Below are 26,047 nucleotides of genomic sequence, written 5' to 3'. Positions count from 1 at the left end.
CCACTTCTGTTACACCCACAATGAGTCATGAGCTGAGCATTTCACCTGCTTGTTGGGAGAATGAGAGATTCACGGCAGTCTCTAAAGCACAACTAGAAGCACAGAACACAAACAGAATGGGGGAACGTTTTGAAGGTAGCACTTCAAAGCCATATATAAGGAAAAGCTGCAGTGTAAAAAAACAAAACAAAAAAAACATTCAGATAAGCTCTTGGGAAGACGAGACATGAATCGCCATATGCTTTTTTTACGTAATTGCAGCTATTACATATTGAGAACACTGCACAGAAAATATTTCTTGCCTGGTAAATATTAAACCAGTCTGTTTACATAAAACTGCACGCTTGGTGCTGTGACACCATCAGACATTCCTACATATCATCCAGGACTGTGGCAGAAAAGAGAAGGGTGTGTTTACAAAAATAAAAAAAGATAACATTTAAAACTGTAAATAAACTGCAGAGCTGCTCAGATAGATCTACTGATCTGTATACCAGCAATCTACCATTCATTATCAACACTCAAGCCGTAAAAGTCAACACAAACCTTCAGAGTTCACGCTCATTTGGTGCATCATTCCTTATTTGGCATCACTGTTTCAATATACAGTGAAAGCATTGCGTAAATTTATATCTTGTATATATTACAAAGAGCAGTTTGGTGACCTAAATATATTAAAGATGAACACATTGATAATTACATACATATATAAGAAATAGATTTTTTTTTATTTTTTTTGTTAACTTCATGCCGTGCAACAATATATATTATGCATGACAATCAGAGGACACATAATAAGGCTTTGGTTACAGTATTTATATTGAAAAACAAAAATGCTTACAATTTCACAAAAGATGGAAAACCTGTCATTCTGAGAAATCGGCTAAATCACGGAATTAACCAATTTGTATGAATGACAGGTTTTGTCCATTTTCCATTGTTCTGGAGCAAATGGTCATTTGCTCTCATCCATTACCAGATTCTCATTCCAACCAGCTAGATCAGAGGTTCTCAAACTCGGTCCTCGGGGGCACACACAGTGCATGTTTTGCAGGTCTCCTCACAGAATCGCAAGTTAAATAATTAGCTCCACCTGTGGACCTTTTAAAATGTGTCAGTGAGTAATTAATACACCTGTGCGCCTGCTGGGTTACCTGCAAAACATGCACTGTGTGTGCCCCCGAGGACAGAGTTTGAGAACCTCTGAGCTAGATAATTGTATAGTGCATGCTCAGCTTTACGCTGCTGACATTTGGAAAATGCATTACATGTAACAAGATAGAAATAGATACATATATACACTACAGGTCACAAATTTTAGAATTCCCCCTAGATGTACAGTTTAATGTACTCTGACAATAAAGTATACAACAAACAAAAAGGAGATGATTGAACCCCCCCCCCCCCACAGAATATCCAGTTATTTTGATTTAACCATCTGTGGTCAACCATGGATATCACCAATAACTGAAATGTTAGTGTACCTTGAAGACTGAGGTTGGAAAACACTTCTTTAGGTGATCTATATTTTTGAGCGGCATATTAAATATTTTATACATTTATGGGTTTTCAACTCTATTTTCATAAATTAAACCTTCAAAATGCTACACTATGGTCTTTTTGGCTCTGAGCTTTGATTTCAGATTGGCTGAAAATATTGGGTCTGCTTATCCAGTGTTCCACTCAGAAATATATGGTAGATTCCCCCTGATGAGGTGGAGTGGAGTGTTATTAGACAAGCCAGTCCAACTTTTTATAATGCATGCTCAATATATTAATAAGAACCAAAGGGTGCTTACACACTACAATATGGGGGGAATTAAACTGTTTCTCCCCATGGTTGTCACTATTCAACTGTTTCTCCATTCGGGCGCTTAGCCGAGAGGAGACACATTTCAGCTCGCAGCCACCCGTGCTGGCAAATTGAAATGCGCAAAAAGTGACCCCTCTAAGCACACATTTGGCACATTATGCATCGGGCCCAACACTTTGGTCGGATTTAGCCATTTTACACAGCGAAACCCAACCTGTCTGGGCAAGATAAAAAAAAATAAGAATTTACTTACCGATAATTCTATTTCTCGTAGTCCGTAGTGGATGCTGGGAACTCCGTAAGGACCATGGGGAATAGCGGCTCCGCAGGAGACTGGGCACAAAAAGTAAAAGCTTTAGACTAGCTGGTGTGCACTGGCTCCTCCCCCTATGACCCTCCTCCAAGCCTCAGTTAAGATACTGTGCCGGGACGAGCGTACATAATAAGGAAGGATCTTGAATCCCGGGTAAGACTCATACCAGCCACACCAATCACACCGTACAACTCGTGATCTGAACCCAGTTAACAGTATGATAACCGTAGGAGCCTCTGAAAAGATGGCTTCCAACAATAAACAACCCGATTTGTTTGTAACAATAACTATATACAAGTATTGCAGACAATCCGCACTTGGGATGGGCACCCAGCATCCACTACGGACTACGAGAAATAGAATTATCGGTAAGTAAATTCTTATTTTCTCTGACGTCCTAGTGGATGCTGGGAACTCCGTAAGGACCATGGGGATTATACCAAAGCTCCCAAACGGGCGGGAGAGTGCGGATGACTCTGCAGCACCAAATGAGAGAACTCCAGGTCCTCCTCGGCCAGGGTATCAAATTTGTAGAATTTAGCAAACGTGTTTGCCCCTGACCAAGTAGCTGCTCAGCAAAGTTGTAAAGCCGAGACCCCTCGGGCAGCCGCCCAAGATGAGCCCACCTTCCTTGTGGAATGGGCTTTAACAGATTTTGGCTGTGGCAGGCCTGCCACAGAATGTGCAAGTTGAATTGTACTACAAATCCAACGAGCAATCGTCTGCTTAGAAGCAGGAGCACCCAGCTTGTTGGGTGCATACAGTATAAACAGCGAGTCAGATTTTCTGACTCCAGCCGTCCTGGAAACATATATTTTCAGGGCCCTGACTACGTCCAGCAACTTGGAGTCCTCCAAGTCCCTAGTAGCCACAGGTACCACAATAGGTTGATTCATGTGAAACGCTGAAACCACCTTAGGGAGAAATTGAGGACGAGTCCTCAATTCCGCCCTATCCGAATGAAATATCAGGTAAGGGCTTTTATAGGATAAAGCCGCCAATTCTGATACGCGCCTGGCTGAAGCCAGGGCCAACAGCATTACCACTTTCCATGTGAGATATTTCAAATCCACTGTGGCAAGTGGTTCAAACCAATGTGATTTTAGGAACCCTAAAACTACATTGAGATCCCAAGGTGCCACTGGAGGCACAAAAGGAGGCTGTATATGCAGTACCCCTTTGACAAACGTCTGAACTTCAGGCACTGAAGCCAGTTCTTTCTGGAAGAAGATCGACAGGGCCGAAATTTGAACCTTAATGGATCCTAATTTTAGGCCCATAGACAATCCTGCTTGCAGGAAATGTAGGAAACGACCCAGTTGAAATTCCTCCGTAGGGGCCTTCTTGGCCTCACACCACGCAACATATTTTCGCCAAATGCGATGATAATGTTTTGCAGTTACATCCTTCCTGGCCTTGATCAGGGTAGGGATGACTTCATCTGGAATGCCTTTTTCCTTCAGGATCCGGCGTTCAACCGCCATGCCGTCAAACGCAGCCGCGGTAAGTCTTGGAACAGACAAGGTCCCTGCTGGAGCAGGTCCTTCCTTAGAGGTAGAGGCCACGGGTCCTCCGTGAGCATCTCTTGCAGCTCCGGGTACCAAGTTCTTCTTGGCCAATCCGGAGCCACGAGTATCGTTCTTACTCCTCTCCTTCTTATGATTCTCAGTACTTTTGGTATGAGAGGAAGAGGAGGGAACACATATACCGACTGGAAAACCCACGGAGTTACCAGAGCGTCCACCGCTATTGCCTGAGGGTCCCTTGACCTGGCGCAATATCTGTCCAGTTTCTTGTTGAGACGGGACGCCATCATGTCCACCTTTGGTTTTTCCCAACGGTTTACAATCACTTGGAAGACTTCTGGATGAAGTCCCCACTCCCCCGGGTGGAGGTCGTGTCTGCTGAGGAAGTCTGCTTCCCAGTTGTCCACTCCCGGAATGAACACTGCTGACAGTGCTATCACATGATTTTCCGCCCAGCGGAGAATCCTTGCAGCTTCTGCCATTGCCCTCCTGCTTCTTGTGCCGCCCTGTCTGTTTACGTGGGCGACAACCGTGATGTTGTCCGACTGGATCAATACCGGTTGACCCTGAAGCAGAGGCCTTGCTTGACTTAGGGCATTGTAAATGGCCCTTAGCTCTAGGATATTTATGTGAAGAGACGTTTCCATGCTTGACCACAAGCCCTGGAAATTTCTTCCCTGTGTGACTGCTCCCCAGCCTCTCAGGCTGGCATCCGTGGTTACCAGCATCCAATCCTGAATGCCGAATCTGCGGCCCTCTAGAAGATGAGCCTTCTGTAACCACCACAGGAGAGATACCCTTGTCCTTGGAGATAGGGTTATCCGCTGATGCATCTGAAGATGCGATCCGGACCATTTGTCCAGCAGATCCCACTGAAAAGTTCTTGCATGGAATCTTCCGAATGGAATCGCTTCGTAAGAAGCCACCATTTTTCCAAGGACTCTCGTGCACTGATGCACTGACACTTGTCCTGGTTTTAGGAGGTTCCTGACTAGCTCGGATAACTCCCTGGCCTTCTCCTCCGGGAGAAACACCTTTTTCTGGACTGTGTCCAGAATCATCCCTAGGAACAGTAGACGTGTTGTTGGAATCAGCTGTGATTTTGGGATATTTAGAATCCACCCGTGCTGACGTAGCACTACCTGAGATAGTGCTACTCCGACCTCTAACTGTTCCCTGGACCTTGCCTTATCAGGAGATCGTCCAAGTAAGGGATAATTAATACGCCTTTTCTTCGAAGAAGAATCATCATTTCGGCCATTACCTTGGTAAAGACCCGTGGTGCCGTGGACAATCCAAACGGCAGCGTCTGAAACTGATAATGACAGTTTTGTATCACAAACCTGAGGTACCCTTGGTGAGAAGGGTAGATTGGGACATGGAGATAAGCATCCTTGATGTCTAGAGATACCATATAGTCCCCTTCTTCCAGGTTCGCTATCACTGCTCTGAGTGACTTCATCTTGAATTTGACCCTTTTTATGTAAGTGTTCAAAGATTTTAGATTTAAAATTGGTCTCACCGAGCCGTCCGGCTTCGGTACCACAAACAGCGTGGAATAATACCCCTTTCCCTGTTGTAGGAGGGGTACCTTGATTATCACCTGCTGGGAATACAGCTTGTGAATAGCTTCCAATACTGCCTCCCTGTCGGAGGGAGACGTTGGTAGAGCAGACTTCAGGAACCGGCGAGGGGGAGACGTCTCGAATTCCAATTTGTACCCCTGTGATACTACCTGCAGGATCCAGGGGTCCACTTGCGAGTGAGCCCACTGCGCGCTGAAATTCTTGAGACGGCCCCCCACCGTGCCCGAGTCTGCTTGCAGGGCCCCAGCGTCATGCTGAGGACTTGGCAGAAGCGGGGGAGGGCTTCTGCTCCTGGGAAGAGGCTGCCTGCTGCAGTCTTTTTCCCCTTCCTCTGCCCCGGGGCAGGAATGAGCGGCCTTTTTCCCTCTTGCCCTTATAGGGACGAAAGGACTGGGTTTGAAAAGACGGTGTCTTTTTCTGCTGAGAGGTGACCTGGGGTAAAAAGGTGGATTTTCCAGCCGTTGCCGTGGCCACCAGGTCCGATAGACCGACCCCAAATAACTCCTCCCCTTTATACGGCAATACTTCCATATGTCGTTTGGAATCCGCATCACCTGACCACTGTCGCGTCCATAACGTTCTTCTGGCAGAAATGGACATCGCACTTACTCTAGATGCCAGGGTGCAAATATCCCTCTGTGCATCTCGCATATATAGTAATGCATCCTTTAAATGCTCTATAGTTAATAATATACTGTCCCTATCCAGGGTATCAATATTTTCAGTCAGGGAATCCGACCAAGCCACTCCAGCGCTGCACATCCAGGCTGAGGCGATCGCTGGTCGCAGTATAACACCGGTATGTGTGTATATACCTTTTAAGATATTTTCCAGCCTTCTATCAGCTGGTTCCTTGAGAGCGGCCGTATCAGGAGACGGTAACGCCACTTGTTTTGATAAGCGTGTGAGCGCCTTATCTACTCTAGGGGGTGTTTCCCAACGTGCCCTAACCTCTGGCGGGAAAGGGTATAGTGCCAATAATTTATTAGAAATCAGCAGTTTTTTATCGGGGGAAACCCACGCTTTATCACACACCTCATTTAATTCATCTGACTCAGGAAAAACTACTGGTAGTTTTTTCACACCCCACATAATACCCTTTTTTGTGGTACTTGTAGTGTCAGAAATGTTCAATGCCTCCTTCATTGCCGTGATCATGTAACGTGTGGCCCTACTGGACATTACGTTTGTCTTGTCACCGTCGACACTGGATTCAGTATCCGTGTCAGGGTCTGTGTCGACCATCTGAGGTAACGGGCGTTTTAGCGCCCCTGACGGTGTCTGAGACGCCTGAACAGGCACTAATTGATTTGTCGGCTGTCTCATGTCGTCAACAGTTTTTTTGCAAAGTGCTGACATTGTCACGTAATTCTTTAATTACTACCATCCAGTCAGGTGTCGACTCCCTAGGGGGTGACATCACTAACACAGGCAATTGCTCTGCTTCCACATCATTTTCCTCCTCATACATGTCGACACAATCGTACCGACACCCAGCACACACACAGGGAATGCTCTGATAGAGGACAGGACCCCACTAGCCCTTTGGGGAGACAGAGGGAGAGTTTGCCAGCACACACCAGAGCGCTATATATATATACAGGGATAACCTTATATAAGTGTTACTCCCTTTATAGCTGCTGTATTATATATTAGCTGCCAATAGTGCCCCCCCTCTCTTGTTTTACCCTGTTTCTGTAGTGTAGTCTGCAGGGGAGAGTCAGGGAGCCGTCCTTCCAGCGGAGCTGTGAAAGAAAATGGTGCTTGTGTGCTGAGGAGAAAGGCTCCGCCCCCTTCACGGCGGCCCTTTCTCCCGCTTTTTTCAGGAAACTGGCAGGGGATAAATGCATCCATATAGCCCAGGAGCTATATGTGATGCATTTTTTTTAGCCATATAAGGTTTTTATATAGTTTTTATTGCGTCTCAGGGCGCTCCCCCCCAGCGCCCTGCACCCTCAGTGACCGGAGTGTGAAGTGTGCCGAGAGCAATGGCGCACAGCTGCAGTGCTGTGCGCTACCTTATTTGAAGACAGGAACGTCTTCTGCCGCCGCTTTCTCCGGACCTCTTCGCTCTTCTGGCTCTGTAAGGGGGCCGGCGGCGCGGCTCCGGGACCCATCCAGGCTGAGACCTGTGATCGTCCCTCTGGAGCTAATGTCCAGTAGCCAAGAAGCCCAATCCACTCTGCAGTCAGGTGAGTTCGCTTCTTCTCCCTTAGTCCCACGATGCAGTGAGCCTGTTGCCAGCAGGACTCACTGAAAATAAAAAACCTATTTAAACTTTTACTTCTAAGCAGCTCAGGAGAGCCACCTAGCTTGCACCCTTCTCGTTCGGGCACAAAAATCTAACTGAGGCTTGGAGGAGGGTCATAGGGGGAGGAGCCAGTGCAATCCAGCTAGTCTAAAGCTTTTTCTTTTTGTGCCCAGTCTCCTGCGGAGCCGCTATTCCCCATGGTCCTTACGGAGTTCCCAGCATCCACTAGGACGTCAGAGAAAATATATTAAATTGTGCTGCACAATCTCACATCACTTTAGACGGGAGACAAGGTGAGCAAAACAATTGAAACGCCCCCTATGAGCACCTTCCTGTTTTTCTAGGTTTGTTTCTTAGATCCATTTCTGGCACGGATCTCACAGGAAGGGCAGCTACTATCATTATAAGTTGTATTTTAGTAAAGCATACTTCAATTTATCTACACACCAAATTAAAAACGGGAATTTTTCATGCAAAGTATAGTAATGACAAAGGTGTCTGAACATTGTGTATGAAAAAGGAGAACTGTATGAATTGTGCAGGAGACATAAGGAGACAGGAAATATCTACATTCAGTGATAAACTAAAAGGACTCCAGCAAGTTAGGCATCAGCAGTAATTACTTAGGCGCATTGGCTACCTGGCTCCTGGAATTTGTCCAGCTCCAACGTAAGTATATAGCTGTTCAATCGGCAAGTTTATTTTTAAGCATCAGATAGATTACATTACAACAAGTCCGCAGACAATGCGGCATTCAAAGCAATGCTCTGAATCAACTGTTTAAATGGAATAAATGGCCTTGCACAAATGTATACCGAACTGTGCAACAAGTCCTATGCCTAACATATTCAATCGTTTTCTGACACTTAACCAGATATCTAGAATACACAAAATGTATTCCTATATAGTTACAATTTAGATTTTTATAAAATTAGTTTTTTTCAGCATTTCACTATGCAATAAGTTTGTACAAACAGTAGATCACAGGGCAATATTTATACAGTATCAGTCATATCACTGCACAGTATTTGTACTTCATCTGTGATATCACTACCCAATATTTACTCACCAGCTGTACATTTAAAGTAGAGACCATGGAGCAGAACACTAAAAGAACAGTAACTGCATGCTGATCCTGAACACACACTTGTGAAGCACTGACATCTATGCTGCATAAATGCTACATTGTATACAGTGGCTTAGCCAATAATAGGTTTGAAATAAAAGTAAAAAAAAAAAAAAAAAGTACTAGTGTACACTGTTCTAACCACATTCAGGGAACAGAAAACCAGTGCAGTGTTTTATATCAACTTATACTCAGATGACATTAGGAGTGCTAGATTTATTCATGGCTTTTCCCACTATGGGGGGTATTCAATGCTTGTCAGATCCTTACCGTCGGAAAGGATCCAACAATGCAGCATTCAATGAGCAGCCAAATCCGACAGGAATTGGCCATTCTTGACAGTGTCGGAAATAGGGCTAAAAAATGTCTGATTTGACCGCGCTTCTGACAAATCACGTGTATACGCAGCTATTCCGCCAAGCCACGTGTTTTCCGACAAGTCGGAGTTGCAGACTTGACGGAAAAACGGCAGAGGCATTGAATAGGTCGGAACAGTTTCCGACCTAAAAAAGTCGTAAACTGCCATCTTTCCAACAAGACTGTCAGTTCGACAGTAATTTAATACCCCCCTATGGGAGGAATTAAATTAGCCACAGTAATTTGAAGAGGGGCTATTCAATTAGCCCCGGAGGAAGCACGCAAGCTTCAGTTGATGGGAATTATAGCCTATTTTCGGGTGCAGTGACCATGTTAGCACACAGGTCCAGAAACTTGTCCTGGTTTCTATGGGTTAACACCAGTTAACAGATAATTTACCCACAGATAATTTACCCGGCGGCTCTAACTGAATAGCCAAGGCCATTAAAGCCCGAATTAACCACCCTTTTTCACACCCGGTAATTTATCGTGGATAACTGATTTCCCCCCTACCCCAGTGTCTCCAGACAAAACTGTAAGGGTAAAAACACAGGCCAATTATTGTATAAACACTGCAATTATTTCAGATATGTTCAAGTGGATTACATTTCATTTATGCCTACACACAGAGAACTAAAAATAGAGCTATCTGTATTCACAAAACCTGTCTTCGTAACTCTACAATTTTTTGTGACAGTGGCTATTTTCTAATACTCCTTTTAGAACTCCTGAGGCGGGTTGCACCCAGGAGCCTGAAACAGGTGCTTCCCGGGTGCGACCCGCCTCAGTCCCCTCGACACCGCTGTTCATAACCCCGGCATATTGCCTGGTTGGTGGGTTCAGCTGTGACGGTGCTTAATGATCACATTATCTCCAAGCACCGCCCTTCCACACAGAGTGAACGGGAAACGGGTTGATGCGACGTGACTTCCCTGTTCAACCCTGCAAGCTACCACAGTTGGAATACCGGGTCGCTCGACCCAGATTATTTCAAATCTTCCCTTTCAGACCACACAGCAACATGGGTTGTGCGCGCTCATGTGCAATAACCAGTGTTCAAAGCTGGTGGTCTAAAAGGGGTATTACAGTGATCATGCAGTGCTTCTTGACATCACTTTATTAGGAGTATATATTGCACATTACAAAAAAAAAACTAAATCGCTATCCCTATATAGAATTTTATTGTATATTCTTAATATCAGTAATACAGACTAATGCATGTGTGCTGAGCCACTCAATCGTAACAAAGATCGGCTGAAACGCCCTCATTTCCGCTTTCTTTAGCACACTGGCAACCAAGAGCTTTAACGATTTTAATTAGTAGCAGGGAAACCAAAAGCACCATCTGCTAGTGACACACAGCTGCCCTTTTGGCGTCATAAGCAGAATAATATGAACTACATCAAAGGCCACAATTCAAGGGCAAGAATCATACTTCCAAAATTCTAATACAACAAATGTTCAGACAAGGGACCAATTTTGTACATTTGTACAATGTCCTTATGTGAACTTTACAGTAATTTTCAAAAAAATAATATTTATATATATATATATATATATATATATATATATATATATATATATACACATACACACACAATATCTATATATATCTATATCTCTATATCTCTATATCTCTATATCTCTATATCTATATATATATAGTCGAAAAGAGAAACGGGGGCGCTCAGATGTCACGGTGCACTACCACTAATAAATAGTAAAAATATGAAATCAAGTGTATAGAATAAGTGACACTTCCTCTAAAGTAAGAGTGGCTGCAACCTTAAGCAATAAATATGTGCTTGGAAAACACAAACAAAATTTTTTTAGAAAGTGAAGAAAAGGGCGCCTACTAGTGTCTAATAAACTTATAGAGCTGATGTGATTGAGAACAGGATACTACTCATCTGTCATAAATAGACTTTTGCTTCAGTCATAGGACCAGTACAGGTACATGAAAAAAGAAGAACAAAACAACATAGCGCGTACTGTTTTTACGCAATCACAATCTACAGATCATATAAACCAATTGTGTGTTAAAAAACTTTCTGGGTAAAGGTAAATCCCACAAATTTAAAATCCACAGCCAGGGATTTTGTTTCAAAAGTTTTTCACCATAAAACACACATAAAACATAAAGGTAGAAGTATAAAATATACAGTTTTCAATCTATAGATAAAATGGACCAATTATGTGTTTAAAACTTTCTGGGTATATGCAAGTCCCAAAAATTTGAAATCCACAGCCAGGGATTTTTTAAAAGTTTTTTCACAAAATTTAATAAAACACATAAAACATGAAAGGTAGAAGTAATGCGAGCGTACAAGATAAAATTGAATGACAAGCTTATCTGTCCATATTAGGACTGGGATACATCAGATCTTTCGTAAGCATCCAAGATAAATAGTAAAATTTCAAACGTACAAAAATTAAATATTAAAACAGCTTATCTGCCCATAAGGGAAGTTCAGGTGCATCAGTCCCAACGCGTTTCGTCCTTAATTAGACTTCATCATGGGGATTTAAACACATAATTGGTCCATTTTATCTATAGATTGAAAACTGTATATTTTATACTTCTACCTTTATGTTTTATGTGTGTTTTATGGTGAAAAACTTTTGAAACAAAATCCCTGGCTGTGGATTTTAAATTTGTGGGATTTACCTTTACCCAGAAAGTTTTTTAACACACAATTGGTTTATATGATCTGTAGATTGTGATTGCGTAAAAACAGTACGCGCTATCTTATTTTGTTCTTCTTTTTTCATGTACCTGTACTGGTCCTATGACTGAAGCAAAAGTCTATTTATGACAGATAAGTAGTATCCTGTTCTCAATCACATCAGCTCTATAAGTTTATTAGACACTAGTAGGCGCCCTTTTCTTCACTTTCTAAAAAAAAAAATATATATATATATATATATATATATATATATATATATATATATATATATATATATATATATATATATATATATATATATATATATATATATATATAAAATCTCCTTTGTATGGGCGGCACTCAGAGACTTTCACCAGACAAGTTAAGTGCAAAAAGACCCCACCGGGCCAATTTAATGGTAATGTTTCGGGGTATTATCCCCTTCCTCAGACAATCAAACAAGCAACAAACAGTGATATTTATAAGTAAAAAGAAATAGTATATACAGCGCTTATAAACTGGATATGGAAAAACAATTATGTTTTATTACATAAAAATTGTTGCAACAACTAATTTAATAATCAATTCATGGATGTACATCAATATATATAAAGAAAAAATAATTAAAATAAAATATAGGGCAAGCACAGCAATTAGTTTGGTATATTACCATACAGGAAGTCAGGCAAATATTGTTTGTATGGACTCCAAGGAACTTATGCCACAGTCCTGGGGGCAGTTTTCAATGCTGGCAGATAAAAGTCCACATTAATCATAAGGACAGACCTTAGCTTTGTTCCGAGTAGCAACCCAGTCTTATTGGAAGTTTGGTCTCCTGAGTTTTTTGTGGATGTCTGCCGAATCCCCGTTTTAGCTTGTTTGATGGACTTCTAGGCTTGTTCCAAGTGTAGAATAGTGGAGTCTGTATTGCCCAGCTTCTCTTAACCAACGAGTTTCGCTGTATCAGCAGCTTTGTCAAAACTCAGGAGATCAAACTTCCAATAGGACTGAGTTGCTACTCGGAACAAAGCTAAGGTCTGTCCTTATGATTAATGTGGACTTTTATCTGCAAGCATTGAAAACTGCCCCCAGGACTGTGGCATAAGTTCCTTGGAGTCCATACAAACAATCTTTGCCTGACTTCCTGTATGGTAATATACCAAACTAATTGCTGTGCTTGCCCTATATTTTATTTTAATTATTTTTTCTTTATATATATATATTGATGTACATCCATGAATTGATTTTTAAATGAGAGAAGAAATCAGACAAAAGTGCTGCGCGGCCGTCGCAAGGCTGATTCTGTCGGGAATCAGCATCGCGGCGGGGAGTTAAGTCGGAGAATGCCCGTTCTCCCGACAAATCAACCTGTTAAGTCCGCGAGAACGGGCATTCGCTGACTTAACTTGAGCTGAATTGAATAGCGCCGTGAGCTAATTCCCGGCGTTATTCAACTGTCGGTGAATTGAATCGACCCCTTTGAGTTTTATTTGTTGCTTAGTGCCGGTCCCCTCTATCTATCTATATAAAATCCATATACGGCGGCACTCCAAAAATAAGAATTTACTTACCGATAATTCTATTTCTCATAGTCCGTAGTGGATGCTGGGACTCCGTAAGGACCATGGGGAATAGCGGCTCCGCAGGAGACTGGGCACAAAAGTAAAAGCTTGAACTAGCTGGTGTGCACTGGCTCCTCCCCCTATGACCCTCCTCCAAGCCTCAGTTAGGATACTGTGCCCGGACGAGCGTACATAATAAGGAAGGATATTGAATCCCGGGTAAGACTCATACCAGCCACACCAATCACACCGTACAACCTGTGATCTGAACCCAGTTAACAGTATGATAAACGAAGGAGCCTCTGAAAAGATGGCTCGCAACAATAATAACCCGAATTTTGTAACAATAACTATATACAAGTATTGCAGACAATCCGCACTTGGGATGGGCGCCCAGCATCCACTACGGACTATGAGAAATAGAATTATCGGTAAGTAAATTCTTATTTTCTCTAACGTCCTAAGTGGATGCTGGGACTCCGTAAGGACCATGGGGATTATACCAAAGCTCCCAAACGGGCGGGAGAGTGCGGATGACTCTGCAGCACCGAATGAGAGAACTCCAGGTCCTCCTCAGCCAGGGTATCAAATTTGTAGAATTTAGCAAACGTGTTTGCCCCTGACCAAGTAGCTGCTCGGCAAAGTTGTAAAGCCGAGACCCCTCGGGCAGCCGCCCAAGATGAGCCCACCTTCCTTGTGGAATGGGCTTTTACAGATTTTGGCTGTGGCAGGCCTGCCACAGAATGTGCAAGCTGAATTGTACTACAAATCCAACGAGCAATCGTCTGCTTAGAAGCAGGAGCACCCAGCTTGTTGGGTGCATACAGGATAAACAGCGAGTCAGATTTCCTGACTCCAGCCGTCCTGGAAATATATATTTTCAGGGCCCTGACTACGTCCAGTAACTTGGAGTCCTCCAAGTCCCTAGTAGCCGCAGGCACCACAATAGGCTGGTTCACGTGAAACGCTGAAACCACCTTTGGGAGAAATTGAGGACGAGTCCTCAATTCTGCCCTATCCGTGTGAAAAATCAGGTAAGGGCTTTTATAAGATAAAGCCGCCAATTCTGAGACACGCCTGGCTGAAGCCAGGGCTAACAGCATTACCACCTTCCATGTGAGATATTTTAAATTCCACAGTGGTGAGTGGTTCAAACCAATGTGATTTTAGGAACCCCAAAACCACATTGAGATCCCAAGGTGCCACCGGGGGCACAAAAAGAGGCTGTATATGCAGTACCCCTTTGACAAACGTCTGGACTTCAGGCACTGAAGCCAGTTCTTTTTGGAAGAAAATCGACAGGGCCGAAATTTGAACCTTAATGGACCCTAATTTTAGGCCCATAGACAGTCCTGTTTGCAGGAAATGTAGGAAGCGACCCAGTTGAAATTCCTCTGTAGGGGCCTCTTTGGCCTCACACCACGCAACATATTTTCGCCAAATGCGGTGATAATGTTTCGCGGTTACATCCTTCCTGGCCTTTATCAGGGTAGGGATGACTTCTTCTGGAATGCCTTTTTCCTTCAGGATCCGGCGTTCAACCGCCATGCCGTCAAACGCAGCCGCGGTAAGTCTTGGAACAGACAAGGTCCCTGCTGGAGCAGGTCCTTTCTTAGAGGTAGAGGCCACGGGTCCTCCGTGAGCATCTCTTGAAGTTCCGGGTACCAAGTCCTTCTTGGCCAATCCGGAACCACGAGTATAGTTCTTACTCCTCTCCTTTTTATGATTCTCAGTACTTTTGGTATGAGAGGCAGAGGAGGGAACACATACACTGACTGGTACACCCATGGTGTTACCAGAGCGTCCACCGCTATTGCCTGAGGGTCCCTTGACCTGGCGCAATATCTGTCTAGTTTTTTGTTGAGACGGGACGCCATCATGTCCACCTTTGGTTTTTCCCAACGGTTTACCATCTCTTGGAAGACTTCTGGATGAAGTCCCCACTCCCCCGGGTGAAGGTCGTGTCTGCTGAGGAAGTCCGCTTCCCAGTTGTCCACTCCCGGAATGAACACTGCTGACAGTGCTATCACATGATTCTCCACCCAGCGAAGAATCCTTGCAGCTTCTGCCATCGCCCTCCTGCTTCTCGTGCCGCCCTGTCTGTTTACGTGGGCGACTGACGTGATGTTGTCCGATTGGATCAATACCGCCTGACCCTGAAGCAGGGGTTTTGCTTGACTTAGGGCATTGTAAATGGCCCTTAGTTCCAGAATGTTTATATGAAGAGATGTTTCCATGCTTGACCACAAGCCCTGGAAATTTTGTCCCTGTGTAACTGCTTCCCAGCCTCTCAGGCTGGCATCTGTGGTCACCAGGATCCAATCCTGAATGCCGAATCTGCGGCCCTCCAGTAGATGAGCACTCTGCAGCCACCACAGAAGAGACACCCTTGTCCTTGGCGACAGGGTTATCCGCTGATGCATCTGAAGATGCGATCCGGACCATTTGTCCAGAAGATCCCACTGAAACGTTCTTGCATGGAATCTTCCGAATGGAATCGCTTCGTAAGAAGCCACCATTTTTCCCAGGACCCTCGTGCACTGATGCACTGACACCTGGCCTGGTTTTAGGAGATTCCTGACTAGCTCGGATAACTCCCTGGCCTTCTCCTCTGGGAGAAACACCTTTTTCTGGACTGTGTCCTGAATCATTCCTAGGAACAGGAGACGTGTCGTTGGAATCAGCTGCGATTTTGGAATATTTAGAATCCACCCGTGCTGACGTAACACTAACTGAGATAGTGCTACTCCGACTTTTAACTGTTCCCTGGACCTTGCCCTTATCAGGAGATCGTCCAAGTAAGGGATAATTAAAACGCCTTTTCTTCGAAGAAGAATCATCATTTCGGCCATTACCTTGGTAAAGACCCGAGGTGCCGTGGACAATCCAAACGGCAGCGTCTGAAACTGATAATGACAGTTTTGTACTACAAACCTGAGGTACCCTTGGTGAGAAGGGTAGATTGGGACGTGGAGATAAGCATCTTTGATGTCCAGAGACACCATATAGTCCCCTTCTTCCAGGTTTGCCATCACTGCTCTGAGTGACTCCATCTTGAATTTGAACCTCTTTATGTAAGTGTTCAAGGATTTTAGATTTAAAATTGGTCTCACCGAGCCGTCCGGCTTCGGTACCACAAACAGCGTGGAATAATACCCCTTTCCCTGTTGTAGGAGAGGTACCTTGATTATCACCTGCTGGGAATACAGCTTGTGAATGGCTTCCAAAACTGCCTCCCTGTCGGAGGGAGACTTTGGTAGAGCAGACTTCAGGAACCGGCGAGGGGGAGACGTCTCGAATTCCAGTTTGTACCCCTGTGATACTACCTGCAGAATCCAGGGGTCCACTTGCGAGTGAGCCCACTGCGCGTTGAAATTTTTGAGACGGGCCCCCACCGTGTCCGAGTCCGCTTGTAAAGCCCCAGCGTCATGCTGAAGACTTGGCAGAAGCAGAGGAGGGCTTCTGCTCCTGGGAAGAGGCTGCCTGGTGCAGTCTTTTTCCTCTTCCTCTGCCCCGGGGCAGAAATGAGTGGCCTTTTGCCCGCCTGTACTTATGGGAACGAAAGGACTGAGTTTGAAAAGACGGCGTCTTTTTCTGCTGAGAGGTGACCTGGGGTAAAAAGGTGGACTTTCCGGCCGTTGCCGTGGCCACCAGGTCCGATAGACCGGCCCCAAATAACTCCTCCCCTTTAAACGGCAATACTTCCATATGTCGTTTGGAATCCGCATCCCCTGACCACTGTCGCGTCCATAACGCTCTTCTGGCAGAAATGGACATAGCACTCACTCTTGATGCCAGGGTGCAAATATCCCTCTGTGCATCACGCATATATAGTAATGCATCCTTCAAATGCTCTATAGTTAGTAATATACTGTCCCTATCCAGGGTATCAATATTTTCAGTCAGGGAATCCGACCACGCAACTCCAGCACTGCACATCCAGGCTGATGCGATTGCTGGTCGCAGTATAACACCAGTATGTGTGTATATACCCTTCAGGATATTTTCCAGCCTTCTATCCGCTGGTTCTTTGAGGGCGGCCGTATCAGGAGACGGTAACGCTACTTGTTTAGATAAACGTGTGAGCGCTTTATCTACTCTAGGGGGTGTTTCCCAACGCGCCCTAACCTCTGGCGGGAAAGGGTATAGTGCCAATTATTTATTAGAAATTAGCACTTTTTTATCAGGGGAAACCCACGCTTTATCACACACCTCATTTAATTCATCTGACTCAGGAAAAGCTACTGGTAGTTTTATCACTCCCCACATAATACCCTTCTTTGTGGTACTTGTAGTGTCAGAAATGTTCAATGCCTCCTTCATTGCCGTGATCATGTAACGTGTGGCCCTACTGGACATTACGTTTGTCTCCTCACCGTCGACACTGGACTCAGTATCCGTGTCTGGGTCTGTGTCGACCCACTGAGGTAACGGGCGTTTTATCGCCCCTGACGGTGTCTGAGACGCCTGGACAGGCACTAATTGATTTGTCGGCTGTCTCATGTCGTCAACAGTTTTTTGTAAAGTGCTGACATTGTCACGTAGTTCTTTAAATACAACCATCCAGTCAGGTGTCGACTCCCTAGGGGGTGACATCACTAATACAGGCAATTGCTCTGCTTCCACATCATTTTCCTCCTCATACATGTCGACACAATCGTACCGACACCCAGCACACACACAGGGAATGCTCTGATAGAGGACAGGACCCCACTAGCCCTTTGGGGAGACAGAGGGAGAGTTTGCCAGCACACACCAGAGCGCTATATATATCTATAGGGATAACCTTATATAAGTGTTACTCCCTTTTATAGCTGCTGTTTATAATTTAGCTGCCAATAGTGCCCCCCCTCTCTCGTTTTTACCCTGATTCTGTAGGGACTGCAGGGGAGAGTCAGGGAGCCGTCCTTCCAGCGGAACTGTGAGGGAAAATGGCGCTTGTGTGCTGAGGAGATAGGCTCCGCCCCTTCACAACGGCCTTATCTCCCGCTTTTTTCTGGAAAACTGTCAGGGGTTAAATACATCCATATAGCCCAGGAGCTATATGTGATGTATTTCTTTTGCCATCCTAAGGTATTTCTGTTTTTATTGCGTCTCAGGGCGCTCCCCCCCAGCGCCCTGCACCCTCAGTGACCGGAGTGTGAAGTGTGCTGAGAGCAATGGCGCACAGCTGCAGTGCTGTGCGCTACCTTAGTTGAAGACAGGAACGTCTTCTGCCGCCGATTTCACCGGACCTCTTCGTTCTTCTGGCTCTGTAAGGGGGCCGGCGGCGCGGCTCCGGGACCCATCCAGGCTGAACCTGTGATCGTCCCTCTGGAGCTAATGTCCAGTAGCCTAAGAAACCCAATCCACTCTGCACGCAGGTGAGTTCGTTTCATCTCCCCTTAGTCCCACGATGCAGTGAGCCTGTTGCCAGCAGGACTCACTGAAAATAAAAAACCTAAAATAAAACTTTTACTCTAAGCAGCTCAGGAGAGCCACCTAGCATGCACCCTTCTCGTTCGGGCACAAAAATCTAACGGAGGCTTGGAGGAGGGTCATAGGGGGAGGAGCCAGTGCACACCAGCTAGTTCAAGCTTTTACTTTTGTGCCCAGTCTCCTGCAGAGCCGCTATTCCCCATGGTCCTTACGGAGTCCCAGCATCCACTTAGGACGTTAGAGAAATAAAGGACAGTAATACACTGCAATAAAGCAACGTTTCAGCGCTTTACAGCAGTGTATTAGTGTCCTTTATTTTGGAGTGCCGCCGTATATAGATTGCGTTACCTGCTACCTGAGGGCAGCAAGAGTGGATGGCACCCAGCACCTTACACAGAATTTAAGCAAATGAGTGCCGGTATCATATATTATATATATATATATATATATATATATATATACACATACACACACACCAAACAGAAAACCCAGCACTCTCCTTGGCAGCTTCATTCACCTTAATGCTTTAATATACATCTAAATAAACAATGGGGTTTTGGTTTATGAATTGTACAATGCATGTAAGCTTGCGGCCCACTCCACGGGACCCCATTTCACCGCAAGTACTACTCTATCACAAACTTTCACATAGATTTTATAGAAACCTGGCAACTACTGTCTCAAAGAGGAAATGTGCTTATCTGGTTTAAAGCTTACCTGCCACACTTATGGCTTTTAAAAGGTAAGACAGTCACCAACACAAATAACACAACTACACAAGTGTGCTTACCTGGTTTACAGCTCACCTGCCAACAGACTACTGGCTTTCAAAGTGAGACAGTCACCAACACACCTAAATAGCAGCTGATCCAGGTTAAAGGTAAATGAGCTTAGGGGTGCATGAGAGAGAGATATGGTCACAAATGGGCCAATTAAAAATTAACCCTGTTATACAAACAAACACGAGGAACCACTGCACTCGCCATTCCCAGGGGTTGGGGTGCGGTGGCCTGTGACCACCGAACTCAAATATACCAAACAGAAAACCCAGCACTCTCCTAAGCAGCTTCATTCACCTTAATGCTTTAATATACATCTAAAGCATACACACACACATACACACATAATTTTTGTAATAGCCCATAACTGGCATATTTACTGAGGCTGCTTAGAAAACAATTTGTTGTGCCAATCCTCAAAATCATCAATGCATATTCAATGGGGCAGATTAAATTGTTATTGTCCCAACCGCCTAGAGGATGCCCAAATGCAGCAATTCAATTGTTCTGTCGTTTTGGTCATACAGCAACCGTGGAAGACACATTTCCCTCGCAGCCTCCAGAGGTGCGAGTAAAAAGGTGTTCAAATTTGCCACTTTGGGCGTCCAAACAAACCCGGTCAGTTTGGGCGCAACACGCAAGATATGCATGGGTGCACAAGCACAATGGAATTGTGACAACAGTTTGGGCATCTAAAAGTCCCATTTAGACAGAAGTTTTAGACGCCTAAAACAATAGAATCTGCCCCATTTATAACCAAACAGCTAAATGCTCAGGTGGCACCTTCTTGGATCAGTCTGCCAAATGTTACTGCACACATAGGCGTTTCTATAATGAGTGCAAGGTGTGCAATGCACATGGGCCCCTAGGAAGTCCATGGGAGCCCACACCACACACCCTGCACTCATATATTATACCTACCCTTCTGGAGTCCAGCACTGAAGACACAAATCACTTGGAAAATAGTCACATACTGCCATAGTCTACTCGCTACTGGAGAGGAGGGGGCCCACAAAGGAGGCTGTACGCGGGCCCTCTCCCCTCTTAAAATGCCCCCTGTGCAGACATTGGAAATTTTGCACATCTTTTCTATGGTCTCAACAGACTATATGGGGGGGAGCGGTTCGATATGACACAGAGAGGTTGACATGCCCCCACTGGTGACACAAACAGCTGGGTATGGCCCTTACTGATGATGCGGAAGGGATCGCAACACCCCTAATGGCAACGCCTCGGGGGTTGTGCACCCTCCACGGCCGGCTGCTCCCCATTTCCGAGCGTGGCCCTACTGCCCCGCACCTCTGCACCCTGGTCGCATCCTAGCGGGCATACTAGGTAGGTCCAATTTAACAGGCTGTTCACATTTATGACAACTCCAACAGAAAAGGGAAAAAGGTATCTTGAGAGGGGGACACAACTGTAGGGAAAATAATGAGCAAACATGAACCCAATCCTCATGTCACATGACAGCAGCATTTCGGCAAGTACTTTACACCATTATGAGAATGAACACAATTCACAGTATATTCCTGAGCATTCTTTAGTAAACACACAAGTTTTCACTTTTTTTTTTTATCCACCTAACAAAACCACAAGATACAAACTTCAAATGCCTTGAACATAATTAAACAAAATGCCAAAGCACTCAATGTCGGCATATGAAAATTAAATAATAAAATGTATTTTCAATGTAATATCCACGCCTGTGACATGTGTGGCGTGCCAGGAAATATAAGGCTGAATGACTTTTCAGGAAACACACTGAAATTTGCATTGAAGTACACAAACCTTTGTTTCCCGTACAAGTGGAAGCAGGAACTGAGTCATGACCCATGAAAAAGGCAGCCACTCCTTATACTTGAGTAAGCATTTAGGATTCTGTAAAATGTCTTAGTCTAAAAAACAAACCCATATTCCCAATAAATAACCTAGTCAGATAGATTCGGCATAGAACTGTTGAACAGTGGCAAGGGGTAGCTGTTACGTTGGGTACAGACGCCGCAATGTGTGTACCCAGCGACATCATGCAAGCCGGGACTGTGGGGTGGGGCAATTCAGCATGCGGAAGCATGTATCGTCACCAACATCCCCAGACAGACCTGCATGTAAGGGCAACAGGGGATATCGTTGAAGACCCGTGGGAGCGTGCATCGTTCATCGCGTAGTGTATACACACTGGGCGATATTACAAATTCTATTGCTCAGATGGGTGATATCGTTAAAACATTGAATAGTGTGTACGCACCTTAAAACCATGCAACAGTATCAGGACTTCCCTGCCACCTAGAAACAAAAACATGCAAACCAAAAATCAAAATACACCAACTAAAATATGATGTGGATAGTTGTGTGTGTGTGTGTGTATATATATTGTAACACTGTAGGGGTGCAAGGCGCCTTTTCCTGGGGAATATGGCCGCACGCAGCAGCTGAGGAACAACACAAGTCCAGTTTCTGGTACAACTGACCCCGGCCAGTTTTATTGAAACAGAAAATAAAACAAACCCCAAAATAAAAATACCTTGCCTGTCCGGCACTAACTAAACATAAGATATTCCTAACTGTCACTAAACAAAACACAGAGTTCTTCAGTACATACTGTATAGCTTACTTGCATCAGAAAACGTGTCTCTCACACACAGATCCTGCAGCCTTCCCAGGCAGTCTGCCCATACTAATCAGGTTAGAAGCACTATAACACTCTTACACAGCTGAAACCCTGATTAGCCCTCTGTGAGGCCAAAGACCCGAACTGGGCCCAATGTCTAGAACTCGCCTTATCTCTCTCTCAGAGCCTTTACCCAGCTTTTACAGCAAACTGAAAAGGTTCAGACAAAACAAAAAGCATTTTTCCTAGAAGTTAACATTTTCTAAAACATGTAAGACAAGAACCTGGGACAAATATACCTGCCCTCAAACACTATCCCAGTGTTCTTGTCACATATCCCCCTCCCCTGTTTCGACCTAGGGGCCGGAACACTTGTAGCCCCCAAACAGAAGATGCGAGACAATGCATCTGCGTTGGCAAATTGTGTTCCCGGTCTATGTTCAACAGTAAACTTAAAATCCTGCAACGCTAGAAACCATCTAGTTACCCGAGCATTCTTGCCTCTATTTACATACATCCATTTTAAAGGGGCATGATCCGTCACTAGTCTGAATTGTCTACCCAAGAGGTAATATCTCAAGGTATCTAGTGCCCACTTAATGGCCAAAGCCTCCTTTTCTACAATGGCATACCTTTTTTCATGCTCATTGAGTTTCCTACTCAAATAAATGATAGGGTGTTCGTCCCCATCTCTGGTTTGGGACAGCACAGCACCTATCCCTACCTCTGAGGCATCTGTCTGTACCACAAATTCTTTTGAAAAATCTGGTGTTATCAACACCGGTTGTGAACACAAAGCCACTTTTAACGCTTGGAACGCCTTTTCTGCATCAGGGTTCCATTTCACCACATTTGACTGCTTCCCTTTGGTAAGGTCTGACAACGGCACCGCTGTGGTCGCAAAATTGGGAATAAACCGTCTATAGTACCCAGTAATTCCCAAAAAAGCCCTTACCTGTTTTTTATTCACTGGACGAGGCCAGTTTTGAATAGCATCAACTTTATTCAATTGGGGCCTAATCAGACCTCTGCCTATGGTGAAGCCCAAGTATTTGACCTCCTCCATTGCGAGGCAGCACTTCTTTGGGTTAGCAGTTAACCCTGCCTCTCTGATTGAATCCAGTACTGCTTGTACTTTAACCAAATGGGACCCCCAGTCTTTACTGTGAATTACCACATCATCCAAATAGGCAGCTGCATATTTTCTATGGGGCCTCAAAATTTTATCCATCGCCCGTTGAAAGGTTGCTGGAGCCCCATGCAACCCAAAGGGTAACATCTTATACTGGTACAGCCCCTCCGGAACCGAAAAGGCTGTTTTTTCTTTGGCGCTATCAGATAAAGGTATTTGCCAGTAACCTTTGGTCAGGTCCAATGTGGTGAGAAACCTGGCTGTTCCCAGCCTTTCTACAAGCTCATCCACACGGGGCATGGGGTATGCGTCAAACTTGGACACCTCATTTAACTTACGAAAGTCATTACAGAAGCGTATGCTACCGTCGGGCTTCGGGATGAGCACTATGGGACTGGACCACTCACTGTTAGACTCCTCTATGACTCCAAGTTCTAACATGGTTTTAACTTCTTTAGAAATAGCTTCTCGCTGAGCTTCAGGAATCCTATATGGCTTTAAATGAACCCTGACCCCTGGTTCTGTGACAATGTCATGTTTTATTATGGTCGTTCGGCCAGGCAGCTCTGAAAATACCTCCCTATTTTGGATGAGAAATTCTTTAACCTGATTGTTCTGATCAGCTGACAATGTCTCTGACACCTTCACTGCGGGAAGCAACCGGGGTGAAGACACCGAAGGGCAAGGCTCCGCTGACAGAGACAACCTATCTTTCCAGGGTTTGATTAAGTTAACATGGTAGATCTGTTCGGGTTTTCTCTTTCCCGGCTGGTATACTTTGTAATTAACCTCATTCACTTTTTCCCTAATCTCAAATGGACCCTGCCATTTAGCTAGGAATTTGCTTTCCACAGTGGGTACCAAAACAAGAACTCTATCTCCAGGAGCAAATTCCCGTATCTTGGCACTCCGGTTATAGACCCTCTGTTGAGCACTTTGGGCCTGTTCCATGTGCTCTCTGACAACAGGTACCACGGCTGCAATCCTATCCTGCATTTGTGTTACATGCTCAATAACGCTTCTATAAGGAGTGGGCTGTCCTTCCCACGTCTCTTTGGCAATATCCAACAGCCCTCTGGGGTGTCTACCATACAACAAATCAAATGGAGAAAACCCCGTAGAGGACTGAGGAACTTCTCTGATGGCCATTAACAAGTAGGGCAACAAACAATCCCAGTTTTTCCCATCTCTCTCAACAACCTTTTTTAACATACTTTTTAATGTTTTATTAAACCTTTCCACCAACCCGTCAGTTTGGGGATGGTAGATGGACGTCCTGAGGTGAGTGACCTTAAATAACTTGCACAATTCTTTCATGATCCTTGACATAAATGGAGTACCTTGGTCAGTCAAAATTTCTTTTGGTATTCCCACTCTACTAAATACCTGCACCAGCTCCCTAGCTATCGCCTTGGTTGTGATAGTGCGTAAAGGGACAGCCTCAGGATATCGAGTGGCATAGTCCATAATTACCAGGATATACTGATGGCCCCGAGCAGACTTTAACAAGGGCCCCACGAGATCCATGGCTATTCTGTCAAACGGGACCTCTATAATAGGCATGGAAACTAGTGGGCTCCTGAAATGGGGTCTAGGGGCATGATACTGGCATTCAGGACAGGAAGAACAATATTCAGACACTTCTTTATAAACCCCTGGCCAAAAGAACCTTTGTAAAACTCTTTCAGTGGTTTTTTCTGCCCCTAAATGTCCTGCGGTAACGTGACTATGAGCTAAATCTAGTACCGTTCTCCGATAAGGCTGGGGAACTACCAACTGTTCCACCACATCCTCACCCCTTTTGACAATGTGGTACAAGAGCTCATTACAGATGGCCATGTGGGGATACGTAACCCTGTCACCTGGTACCACAGGTTCCCCATTAACAATCTTAACATTCTCTCTAGCCTTTATTAAGGTAGGATCCTTTAACTGTTCAGACGCAAACAGATCCTTCTTTACCTCCAGGTCAGGCACGCTTTCAGTTCTAACTACTATGTCTCTGTTCCCAGCAAGAGGGTCCTCACTGGACTCCCCATCTGTCACTTCCCCAGCCAAACTAGCAAAAGGCAAAGGGCCAGAAAGTTCCGAAGACCCACGTACATCCATAAAATCACCGGTATTATCAACTGGCTTTTTACTTCTCACATCTGTAGATAACCGTGATTCCCACAGTTTCCAAAAATGAGGAAAATCCCTCCCTATTATGGCCTCATGCACCAAGGTAGGGACCAGTCCCACTTTAACTATTGCTGACCCACAACAAGTTTCTATATTCACCTCAGCAGTGGCATAATGTTGGGTATCCCCATGTATGCAAGTTACCCCAATAGGTATTTGCTGGACCTTTAAGGGGTTCACTAACCCAGCTTTCACGAGGGTAACTAAACTTCCTGAATCTAGCAAGGCCTCTACCCGGTTACCCTCTAAGAACACATCACACATTTGTTTTTCCAGCTCAGGTGAAGGTACCACAGTACAGGCTAACCTAGCAAAGAAAGACATTCTGCGACATTCAAAGGCAGCATCACATTGCATGGGTTCTTGCGTGACTGGGCAATTGGCAATAACATGACCTGGCATACCACACCTAAAACATTTAATCACACGATTATCAACCCGTTTGGGCAGCATAGACCGTTCTAGCCCCATTGGCCTGTTTCCAGGGCCAGTGTTTACAGTCTCTCCAGCCTTGCGTTCTCTTAACCGCCCAGCAACGTTTTCCCACGGAACAGTCTTACCAGTCTTTACTGAAGGGCGCTGTCAAGGATCTATGGGTTGCTGGGTGGTCATCAGTAGTTCCTCTGCTGCCAAATACCTCTCTACCATGTCCACTAATTGGTCAGCAGTACCCGGGTTTCCATGGCTCACCCACTTGCGCAGGACCATGGGCAAAGATCTCAAGTA

At 44.9% G+C, this 26,047-nt stretch overlaps 1 protein-coding gene across 6 annotated transcripts in view; it reads right to left on the bottom strand.

Annotated features, from left to right (window-relative positions):
• Positions 1–26,047, bottom strand: part of CDK17 (cyclin dependent kinase 17) — a 408,374-nt gene that overhangs the window by 217,536 nt on the left and 164,791 nt on the right. The window contains exon 2 of one of the 6 annotated variants that reach the window (XM_063927753.1): positions 21,646–21,683. The exons of the other annotated variants lie outside the window; for them this stretch is intronic. The gene's annotated coding sequence lies outside the window, so the exon portion shown is untranslated. The remainder of the gene's footprint in view (positions 1–21,645; positions 21,684–26,047) is intronic. 6 annotated transcript variants of the gene reach the window in all.

The sequence above is a fragment of the Pseudophryne corroboree genome, chromosome 6 (assembly GCF_028390025.1).
Source record: "Pseudophryne corroboree isolate aPseCor3 chromosome 6, aPseCor3.hap2, whole genome shotgun sequence".
Lineage (NCBI taxonomy): Eukaryota > Metazoa > Chordata > Amphibia > Anura > Myobatrachidae > Pseudophryne > Pseudophryne corroboree.
The sequence above is the reverse complement of the archived record's forward strand: the minus strand, read 5'-3'. Positions and strand labels throughout refer to the sequence as shown.